The following is an 11,244-nucleotide window of genomic DNA, read 5'->3' on the forward strand; positions in this document are numbered from 1 at the left end:
CACATTGAAAAACTTGGTTCTGGGGAAGACAGCGCGTATTATAATGTAGAGTATATTTAAATCCTATGTTATTCTTTTTGGACTACGCAAAACGTTTCAACACTTATTGTACTTTTTGTTGATGGCTATAAAAATCAATTTGTTTGGCTATCATGTTATTGATTCTGGTGTCCAACGCGAGCTTGAGAAGGTTCGCCCCGTCAAGAACGTCCCTGCGTTGTGTTGCGCTAAACATGCACAGAACTGACGTGTCCTTATTTTCGACGCTTGATGTGAAATTCTGCAATCAGTGTCACATTTAGCAGTCTTCAATAAAGAAGTTCCCTTCTCATGGGGCCACCAACAAACCACTACACTGCCCGCGTTCATCGATTTGCGGATCTCACCACCTCTACTAGCAAATTTCTTTAAAACGCTAGTGGACAAGGTATGGACACTTTGCCAAACACCGGTGAGGCCAGACTTGTGGCATTAAATATGCCAGCAGCCTTCTTTCCATTTCTGAAATTAACTATGCGATCACAAAGCGCGAGTACTTTGCCTTGGCTTGGACTGTCCCAAAATTCCAGTATGGTTGCTTATTCTCAGTCATCCCCGGCCACCATTTCATCTGCAGGCTGTCTTCCCTTAAGGTCCCTGAACGGCCACCTTGGGCACTTGGCTCTCAGCTTGCAAGAGCCTTCCTTTGAGGTAATGTAGAAATATGAAGGCTTACACCAAGACGTCGATGGTCTCTTTTGCCATCCTGTGTACCCTCTTTCCCTCCTTGAACACAAGGGGAATTTTTGTGCACTTGATTATGTGATATGCTGGATATCCACATCCAGCAACGTCGTGATCTTTCATCCTAATCAGGAAAAATTTTCAACTACGAGATCCCATATTTGCGGAATATTTCCGGCTAGTAAAACGCTATATCAGCATGGCGTCTTGAAGGCTGTGTGGTACTTGGAATCATAGTGGCGCACGAGGTGTCTCAATCCGAAATGTATTTACACAATAGACTAAAACGTGCACTCTAAATAAACCACGCAAGATGAAATGGACAACACCATGCGCATACACGGAAAGAAATGTGAGAAGACGGGGAAAAAAGTCGAAGAAAATGGCTTGCGGTGCGAAAACTTAGTGGCAGACAACACCCGTCACCAGAAAGATATGTATTGTGATCAGTAAATACCCTCACGCAGAACTGCTGCATCCGTCAAATAAAATTTTTATTCAGCGGTGTTAAGCGCACCTGTAGCTGGTTCTGTCGTTTCTCTGCTGTGCGCTGTCTAGTAGTATAGATCGTAATCTGACCCATTGCCACAGAAGTAATCACAAGCGTCTTGGCTAAGAAAGCCGTTACAACTGTCGTTATTTGCTTTGATGTCAAAGCATTGTTCTGTAGTACTGTTGAAAGTAAAGATATTATGTCCGTATGTGGAGTTCTTCGTCGGATATGGACGCTGCATATCCTGCATATCCGCTGCAAATATAGCACGCTGCAAGAACGACACAGAAATGTGATTAGTCAAAATAGTGTTAGTCACGCTATTTATAACGGTTGGCAATGATAGCTATTCGATAGCTATTCGACCTAAAGGCGTAATGACATATGGTTGTCCAACTATTCTAATTTTGTTCTGTTAAATGGGAGTGGAGAGAAAAATATGGTTCCAGAAACAAAACACCGACCTCTCAAACACACAATATAACTCGGACTTTCAAGTTAAATCACTGTGTGTATTTCCCTCCCACGGGCAGTGACCGTAATTTCGGCGTGAACTCTGTGTCGTTATGAAGTGTGGGGTGACCGTTAAATCAACTGCTTCGAAACAGTTAGAAAGCACAATGGACGTCGGGATCCACATGCTCTGGAACCCACTGGCGTAACAAGGCCGTCGCCGTTGAATTCTACCGACAATTCATTTACTGGCTCAATAACCGCCCAACAACACCAATCCACACGCACAGACCTAACCCATAGTAAACACGACGAGTTTCCGGCTTTTTATTTTCTTCGCGTTGTTGCATTCCACATTAGCATGTTGAAAAAAAGAAAAGATGACGAGGGAACACGCTCGCTATTAAAAGTCGCGCTCATTTGAAGTAGCTCCCTCCTGTTTTATCTTTTCCTGCTGGCCATCAAGCGCATTGCACACAGGCAATTTTAGGTAGCGTAAGAACACATCAGTAAACTGGACCACATACCTCATAGTTGCTGGGTTATTTGGTTCATAATTATTTGTATGTTTCAAGACTGCTCGATCTGTCGGGCGTACTGTCCACACTCATGCAAGGAGCTTTCGTCGTTCAACTCGGCGCACACTAAGCTGTATAAGCGGCCACTTGCACCCATACGTGTCGGGGTGGTGTTGGCGAGATCTTGCATAGAAAAGATGCGGGAAACGTTTAAGCGTCACGTCGCGCGGCTACGCTCAGCCGGCTATACTTGATCTGTCACGATCACAGCATAGCTGAAACCCTGCTCTATAAGGTTAAGGGAAAGAGACAAACAAGCAGCTAGCGAAAGAAAAAGTAAGAGACTGTCTCGCATATTCTAAAAGTGGCTGATAACTTCATGTAAGTGGACAACTGCTATAAGTTCCTTATTGCTTTTTCAGCTCCACGGAATCAAGTTGGTCGGCGCTCTCGCATTCTAGTGCCGCTGAAGCCAGCCAGGCAATGGCTGTTTATAACTTACGGGGTAGGCATGGTCTGTTCGTTTCCCCTCATATGAGGTGTGAAAGTGGCAAAATAATCAACATTTGAGTATATGTTGAAGCAATCAAGGGGGACGCAAACAACTGCATGTCGGCTATTGCGTATAGGAAGTAACGCTTCTTTTCTAGTCTGCTAAATTGCAAAGTTAGTCGAGAATAATTTTTGAACTCAAAACTTTTTCAATAAGAAGGATGTAGAAAATCCTAGTTAACATCTAATTCCGCACCTTGGAACTTCCTACTTCTCATATATTCATGTTTGCTCCGTAAACCGGTGAAATGTGAAAAAGGGTGGCTGACGTGTCCCCTTTTGTACAGCAATGTTATTGCTCTCTAACATGCCGTGCATGAAGGAAGAGCGTATTCGGCTTCTTGTGCCTATAAATTCGCAATATCTTGCGAAACTTTCACGCCCGCATAAATAAGGTGCCACGTGTTCAACAAGCAAGGCCTTGTAATGAGGTCAAGCGACTAGGGCAGCAAGACAAAAGGGTGCTAACTCGCTCCCACTCTATTTGACCATGCGGGAACCCTTACAATGGGGGAGTAGGCCCGATTTTAAAGTGAAACTGTAGGGCTGGTTGAACTGTATGATAGCTTAGGAAGGTAAGTTTTGTAACGCGTGAATAGATGCGATACGCAATATTTTGCCATCATTGTTTATAGAAAAGAAGGTATACGGTCGTGCATGAAGTGCGTGCGCAGATGAGTGCGTTGTTGCGGCACGCATGACTCAATCGGAATTTTGTTGCCTGGTTCAAAAAAGTGTGGCTTGGCTGCAAATTTTTCCATACAAGAAGGAATCGTTGTGTTTGAGAGTGTTCACCAAACCATAGTAGACAACATTTTTCAAAACCAAACTGGTGCTCACCAGGAGATATACGGCCTACAAGTGTGCCACGTGTTACACAAACATGTGCGTGCGGATATTACACCGGTTCTTTCTACGAAGACATTGAATATTGTTTAAAATTACCTCGTTATGAATAAAAATACTCATTCGCGATTTATCGGTAAATGCGAGAGAAATTATTAGCATTGCGGTATGGTAATAATTGCACTAGTGGTATATTATCACTCCACAATTGTGGTCGCCTTCGTATCTTTAGTGTTTCGCCACTCAACAGGGAAAGGCAGGACTCGCATGAGAAATTGTACTATCGTAAGATAAATTCGGATCTGCTTCACCAATCTTATTATGTGCTGGAAAATACAAACTGGAACCTGGTTCACGCAGAAAGCGACCCTGAGAAATCACGCCGCCTTTTCATTCACACGCTTAAGTCTATCTATGATAGGTTCTTCCCGCTTGTTCAATACTCCGCGAGGCAAAAAAGGAATTCGCAAACTCTCGATTAGTCGATGCTTACACAAAAGGATCGAAACTAAAAATAAAAAGTATCACGCATTTGTACAGACGCATGACGCTGTTCTGCCCAGCGAATACAAAAAAGTACCGAAATAAATTAAATGCAGATTTGAAACAAAGGATATTTAGTGATCCCAGAAACCTTTGGAACGAGGTTAACAATTTGTATAACAATTCGAAAGCCAAGCGTCCTATTAGCATGACATCTTTTGCTCATGGTAAAACGGATGCTGAAGCGCTCAACGATATGAATTAATACTTCACTAACGTCGGTGATTTTCAGATTTCCGGCAAGAGGGACCTTAGTATGGAAATTTGTCTCTATTGAGATTGTCTTGTTTTGGTAGTGGAAACTGGAATCTTCCCCTCCGATCTTAAGCTTGCCCGCAGATGCCCAATACACAAGTGTGGGGCCCTTAGTGACATATGTAATTACATGCCAATCTCAGTGCTGCCCATGCTAAAGTCTTTGAAAATGTTACTAACACGTGGCTCGTGAATTTTATAACTAAACACCACGTAATGAATGACGCACAGTACGGCTTGAAGCACGATTTGATAATTTTAAGCACGTCGTAGCGGGGAACTCCGGAATAACGCCCAGCACCAGGGCTTCGCTATTGTGAGCTGAATGCATACTATACGGCAGTTTTTAGAGTGCAGCTAGGTGCCCATTCCTGTCGCCAGCGTCGGCGTCGTACCTCCTAACCGAGCGAACGAGGACAACGAAATGATGAGAGGGAACGCGGAGGGCAGTGGGGGCTATAAAAGATGACGAGGGCTAATATAGCGCGAGAAGGAAGGTATGGCGAAAACGGGAGGAGAAAAGCGTAGTGCCTCGGCAAGAGGGACTATAGGGAGGTTGCGAACGTAGTTCCCGCGCCTACTAGGGCGCCCCTCGCGGCGGCGAGCGCGGAACCGGCAGGATACGACCGGCCCGCTTGCGTTCGGAAAGCCTGTATGTGGACTGTTTCGCGCGCAGCTGTTGCCTTTTCTGAGCAATGCCGAAGTGCAACCCGAGCTGTTGAGTAGTGGGCTGCAACAGCACGTACACCAACTCACGAGGAACAAAGTTTTACAGGTTTCCAAGCCGACCGTATGAAGCAGAACGGCGTCAACACTGGATAGCGCTCGTCAGACGGCATAAGCTGTTTTATGTTCCGGCGTTATGCCAAGTGCGTTATAACGCTGAATTCTTTGCTTTTACAGCAATGATGGCCGCAACGGGACACCTGCAGTCAGTGGCGTAGCTAGGTCGTCTGGCACCCGGTGCCCATAGGTCTTCTGTCCCCTCCCCCCCTCCCCAGGGTTTATTCGAGGAAGGTGAGGTTATCAACAATTTCCGTGTGTCTCCAGACGTATATGACACCCCCACACAGGCCCCTCGGACCCGCCCCCCCCCCCCCCCCACCCCGTTGCTACGCCACTGCCTGCAGTGCGTACCAGGATATGCAGCAAACAAAGTAGTTTGTTCCCACACTGTACTGCAGTAAAGCTGTGGAACTCTTTCCCAATCCTCTCCCATTCAAACAGCGCTAGGGCTTGCTGAGAGATTTGAGGAGGGGTTGAAGCCGGCTGAGCTGGCATACGCCCTTCTGCGCCCAGCATATTATCAACGAAGGGGCAGTTGAGATAACCAAAATTTTTGACAACGTGGTTTATTGGAACCTCCTTTGCACGCACTGAAAAAATCGCAACATAAGAGTATCGCACTTCCAGTGACTTGGGCGAAAATATTTTCCCAGCGTAGTCTAACACAACTGGTAAGTTCATCCCCTTTTTTCTGTGTTTGGGGAGAGCAACGTTAGAATACCTCTGGTAGGTCTTACGAGTCGTTCGTACGCTCCACGTTCCTGGATGAGATGTTTTGGATTCGTATTCGCCGTCCTGTATGTACAGGGAAACTACCGCGGCGTCCTTGCACTTCCCTGCGATGCCAGCACGGCAATCGCAGCTCCCCGCCAGGATTTGTCTGCTGTCGCCGATCTTCAAGAATCAATGTCGCCTATAATTTCATGCGTCCACACCGGAGATAACGAAGTAACTTACGCTGAGCTTCACGCATCTCGCTGGTGCATTATTTTTCGTTTGCGGAATAAACCTAGCAGTCACTTCCGATTAGTGCGAGTTCAACACTTCCCTCACGTCGTAGACGTGCCCCACTTCAAATAGACGACTTCCTTTCTCTAAATTCTTTTCACGAAAAAAGCTATGAAGATCTTGTAATTCCCGAAACCCGGTTAAAATTAATATCGGCACGCTGTTTAGCGCCATCGCTACCGTTTGGCAGGACGCCAAACACGCAGCGCGGGCTGCTGACGCCGTGAGTTATCCTACCACATTCGCGCAACTATTCGTCAGATGGCGCTAGGGGTCGGAAAGACAGGGCGCCGCCTATGCACTTGCAACCTGCCCATGGGGACGATGGCTACGAGAGGGAGACAGATTGGCGCGCGTCGTCAGGGCACCTCAATGTGCTCGATCGCCTGCTCTCTGTTCGCAGGTGTACCCGCGTCGAGGCACACTACGCGTCGTCTGTTCGCCAAAGCGCTGCATGAGCGGAAATCTGTCTGCGGCGGCAGCTATGAACCATGCCCCCGAGTTAGGCGCGTACTCCATCTCGCGGTCTCCCGAATGGCGAGGTTGTCGCACTACACATCGCTTAGTTTGCAACGTGCCGCAAGAGACAGCTTGTACGCGCCAGCCAATATATCGCGAGCTGAAAGCACATGCAGAGCCGTGCTTAAATTTTGCAATCGAGAGCGTCGTTATCGTCGTTTATCTTTGTCCATTTCTCGTTCATCGAAGTGCAGCAGGGACCCACTGGATTTTATCCAGCGAACTCGTGCTTATCAGCGTCCCACAATGTTTAGTCATTAAGATTTAAGCGCATATATAGTTACAGTTGAAGTAGTTATACTTCATGTTTAATTTGTGTTCTGTACTGCGCAGTACACTGAAAGTGCAAGAAAATTAATTGCTGGGAAAAACTTACCATCAGGATAAGTGCAGCCTTTTCTTGGATCACAATCTTGAAGCGGAACAGAAAAACGTATTAGATGCGCAGTTTCATTCACTCAATTTTCAGACAGCTTTTTTAAGAAGAATGTGCAAGTTATTGGTACACTGTGTTGCAGGCCATGTTCACCTTTAGGATGAACAGGCCTTAATAATTGCTTTCTTTTTGCCGTCGCCTTCGCGGTGACAGAAAGAACAATCTTTTTTGATGAATTGACACAATGGTTGCAAACGAATACATATATCGTTCTTTTCTCAGTATGCTTACAAGGCCACTTTTTAAGGGGGCACGTCCATTCCAAATGTAGAAACAATATTCGTTTAGGTAGGTTATAGCTCCCTTTGGAGTTCGCTGATGCGACGTTTCTCATAAGTTAGGAACAATATCGTGCAATAAAATATTTTCCGTTATAGTGATTTTATTCTACGTCATGCTGTTATGAATCGGCAGGTTGGCTGCTCGCATTTGTTGCTGATTAGGGGCGCTATAACGTAAAACTATCCCAAACGTTTCTATTCCAATTCTGCAATCAGCCCACCGCGATTGGCCTGAAACTTTTTTGGACCACCCCCACTTCACCTGTCTGTCACGCGACGTCACGAAAATCGAGATAGCTTTGGATCTGATATGACTTGTACACATTGATTATGTATGATTTGCCCGAACAAAATCAAAATAGTTATTTCTGATTCGACGCCTTTTCGCCATTAGCTCTCGACTACTGGTCAAAGGCTTTCGGGCTGTACTCACTTTCCCTACCTGCCACGCGACGTCACAAAACCGCAAAAACTCATAGCGTCAAAGTGACGTGTACGCGTTAAAGATGCATTAATATGCCGAACAAAACTGAATTTTCTTCTGAATTGCCGCAGGCTGCCCCGTTCCGAAAGGAATAGAAGATGGCCGCCGCCGTTCACTCAGGCACTGGCTACTCGCACCTGCCGGAGAGCATGGGTTTATTAGCCTATAATAAAGGATTTCGCGTGGCCGCGTAACGTTTTTGAGCACTTTCGTCATGTTACGACCTCGTTCTGGCAACTCTTCTTTGCTGAGGATCCATTTTAGCGTCATTCTTAAGCTCCCGTTGTATGCCGCCGCAATTCGCGACCAGCCACCGCGAGTTAAATATGGGGAAGCAGACCAATCGCAGACGCCGGCACCACCCGCTTTGTCCGGTTATCAATATTCAGTGCAGTGGCTCGGCCCCATCGAATCCCTTTCCACTTGAGCATGCTCCTCACCTCTTGTGAGCCAATCAGATAACACAAGCCGCTCAGAGCAGGCAATGTTATTAGTTCTTAACGCAAACAAAAGTGATCTCCTATGAAAGAGTTGAGCATTTTGATTGGTTTGTTCAGACAACCCTGCGGGTGAGCGCCCGATGTTGCGTCCGCGGTTACGCAAATTTGACGTCAGGAGATTAGAATAAAAGCATATTGGAATAGTTTTACGTTGTACGGCCCAGCCTTTACCCCTCTCAAGATTCCGGCATTTTGATACCGCTACAGGCACACAATCGCCAGAAAATGCAAGTACATAGGTGTTACTTTTCAGCGCCAGCTTACGTCGCTTGTGCGCCTGCGTGTCCTAGGCCAGTATAATGTTCAAATTTTTTTTTTCCGCCGTACTATTCCATTGTTATCATTCAAAATTCTCAACCAACCTATCTCGGTAGCAGCATGGGCGGAGGGCCAATCAGAAGAATAACAGATCGTCAAACAGAAGATACTTTGAATGATATTGTTGCGTTGCTCCTGCCTAGCGACTTCCGGCTGAAGGTACTGAGTTTTGAATGACAACGTACCTACTAGCCTGCGAAATATTTCTTTTAAGTCCTCCGGTGCAAACTGTGCGCTGCTACTATAGGAGGTAGCCTATGGCGAAGGAGCCAGTGGATATCAGTCAATCATGATATCAAATAGGTTCTTGGTGTAGAAAAAAACTGAGAAATATTAAGGACATTGGGGACTTACTTATATATCCGGTCATGTTACCAATGGTTATTTCATAGGAGAAAACCACCCCGACTAGAAGGAGACTCAGCCCTACGGTCAAGAGGGCAAACAGATAGTAGCGCTGCATGTTCACCAAAATATGGGCTTGAGATGCGGTGTGCAGTGAGTTATTGACAATCCCTTTATATAGCGCGATGTAGTAAAAAAAAATGTCCAACACTTGTGCAAACATAATGAAGAAAAATAATGAACGCAAATGATGAAATTCCTTGATAAATGTCAAAACTGCGGTACCCTTCCAGGTGTTCAATGCTGACCTTTTCTTTCTCTGGGGTACTCGTGGTTATGTTTAAACCATCATATTTATTTCGTGTGTAAAGGTTTTCGCGAGAATGAACTGTTAGTGACGCCTGCCTACAAAGGTCACAAGAAAATGCTTACATTAACCTTTAATAGGAACGTCATAGACTGACGTTCGCAAAACTGAATGGGAAGTAACGGCAGAGAGGCGATTTCGTTTTTTTTTCGCCACAGAGGTGTTTTTTTTTTGTATAGTAGGGTGTCTTCTGAGCTATGGCTACAAATTCGCTACCCTGCGCGTTTCGTGCAAGTAAAGGGATCGTTTACCCCCGGGTTGTTGTCTATAACATAACTAAGTATAGCAAAAAAATAGAAACAGTTTCTTCGTAGTGTAATACATTGCTTGTCTCAGAAAATACATGATAAGTAGAGGTTAAAAAAAAAAACGTTCTAGAAACTGCGCAGATGAAGAACGTGCTAGTGAAGTGATTCATGGTAAAAGCTTTCCAGGATAATTTCTTGGCATTTTCAATGGATGCATTTCTCCAATCACAACGTGGCTCACCGCAATTGTGAGAACTCCTGAGCTGTCAAACACGTTGCAGAGCATGGTTGAAATTGCTGTCCTCCGAGTCTAAAGAACATGCAAAAATCACAATACTGGAGGAAATAGACAATACAACATACGTCATCCTTAATGCGAATGCGTTGCTAGTGAAACTTTGATTTACGGGGATCAAAAACCACTTGGCAGGCAATGGCGGCTCGTACATGCTGCAGGCAAGGTTTATAGACTGTAACCACAGTCTCACGGAACTATGTGACGACTCTTAGAAAGCAGCAATTCAAAGGGTGTGGTAATACTAATTATGACAGGCTCCTCGGTTTACTCATGTAGTTGATTAGTGTTGCGAATGATGCCGCTAGAAAAAAAGCAAGCCCATTTTCTCGCAACCTAACCAGACAATGAATATATTCGCTGGTTGTCGTGAGTACGCCAAGAATTCGTGGTTGCAGGACTTTGCCCAGAAATCATAAGGTGGGAAGAGAGAGAGACAAGAGGAAAGGAACGACAGGGAGGTTAGCCAGTGTAAACACAGGCTGGCTACTCTGTGCTGAGGAAAGGTATAAACGGAATAAAGGTGCAAGCTGTAATATGCGACACTAGGTGAAACAAAAATTAGCTTTGAGGTCACTGCAGCTTCACTGCCTTGAGGTAACTTAGAAGAACAGTTACAGACTGTTGCTAAAGGAGCACGGGTAGGGTCTGATGGATGGATGGATGGATGGATGGATACAACTTTCTTGTACGTCCGGCAAGGTTTAACGCGACCCGGGCTCAGGTCTCCCATGGAGGAACGTCAAGGCCCTGCCTCAACGCCGCCTCACGGGCTTGCTGGACTGCCCACGTCTGGATTCCGAGGTCTGAGCTGCGCAGAGCGGCGGCCCACCTAGACGACAGGGTCTCCGGAGTAACTGCCATCCCTCCTATAACTACATTGCACTCCCACAGCATGTGTTTGAGTGTTGCTGGTCTTTCCTGGCACAATTTGCACGTGTCGTCCTGATGCTTATCTGGGAAGATGCGTTTGAGACGGAATGGATTAGGGAACGTGTTTGTCTGGAGTTGTCGCCAGGCGACGGCCTGCCTCCTGTTCAATTTGGGACTCGGCGGGGGGTATATCCTTCTGGCGTTCAAATATGCACTGGTGATGTCGTTGTATCTTGTGAGCCTGTCCCGTTCTGCTCGAGAAGCGTTCGCTATCGTGCGAGAGGCGTTGCCCTGTTCGGCGCGGCGGGTCATGTCTCGCGCCGTCCGGTGCGCCGTCTCGTTTAGGTTCGGGAGCGCGTCGCCTTCCGTGGTGACGTGCGCGGGGAACCATATGATCCTCG

General features: G+C 46.2%; 1 long non-coding RNA gene across 2 annotated transcripts; it reads right to left on the reverse strand.

Annotated features, from left to right (window-relative positions):
* Positions 1–1,231: 1,231 nt before the first annotated feature.
* LOC135907398 (uncharacterized) lies at positions 1,232–9,202 on the reverse strand. 2 transcript variants are annotated; one of them, XR_010565989.1, is made up of 4 exons: positions 9,070–9,202; positions 7,073–7,108; positions 2,197–2,370; positions 1,232–1,487 (listed from the first exon to the last, which is right to left on the reverse strand). It is a non-coding gene; the product is annotated as an uncharacterized lncRNA (long non-coding RNA). The 2 variants fall into 2 exon arrangements; XR_010565990.1 differs by lacking the exon at positions 2,197–2,370.
* Between the last annotated feature and the right edge of the window lie 2,042 nt (positions 9,203–11,244).

This window comes from Dermacentor albipictus, chromosome 10 (genome assembly GCF_038994185.2).
Source record: "Dermacentor albipictus isolate Rhodes 1998 colony chromosome 10, USDA_Dalb.pri_finalv2, whole genome shotgun sequence".
Classification (NCBI taxonomy): Eukaryota; Metazoa; Arthropoda; class Arachnida; order Ixodida; family Ixodidae; genus Dermacentor; species Dermacentor albipictus.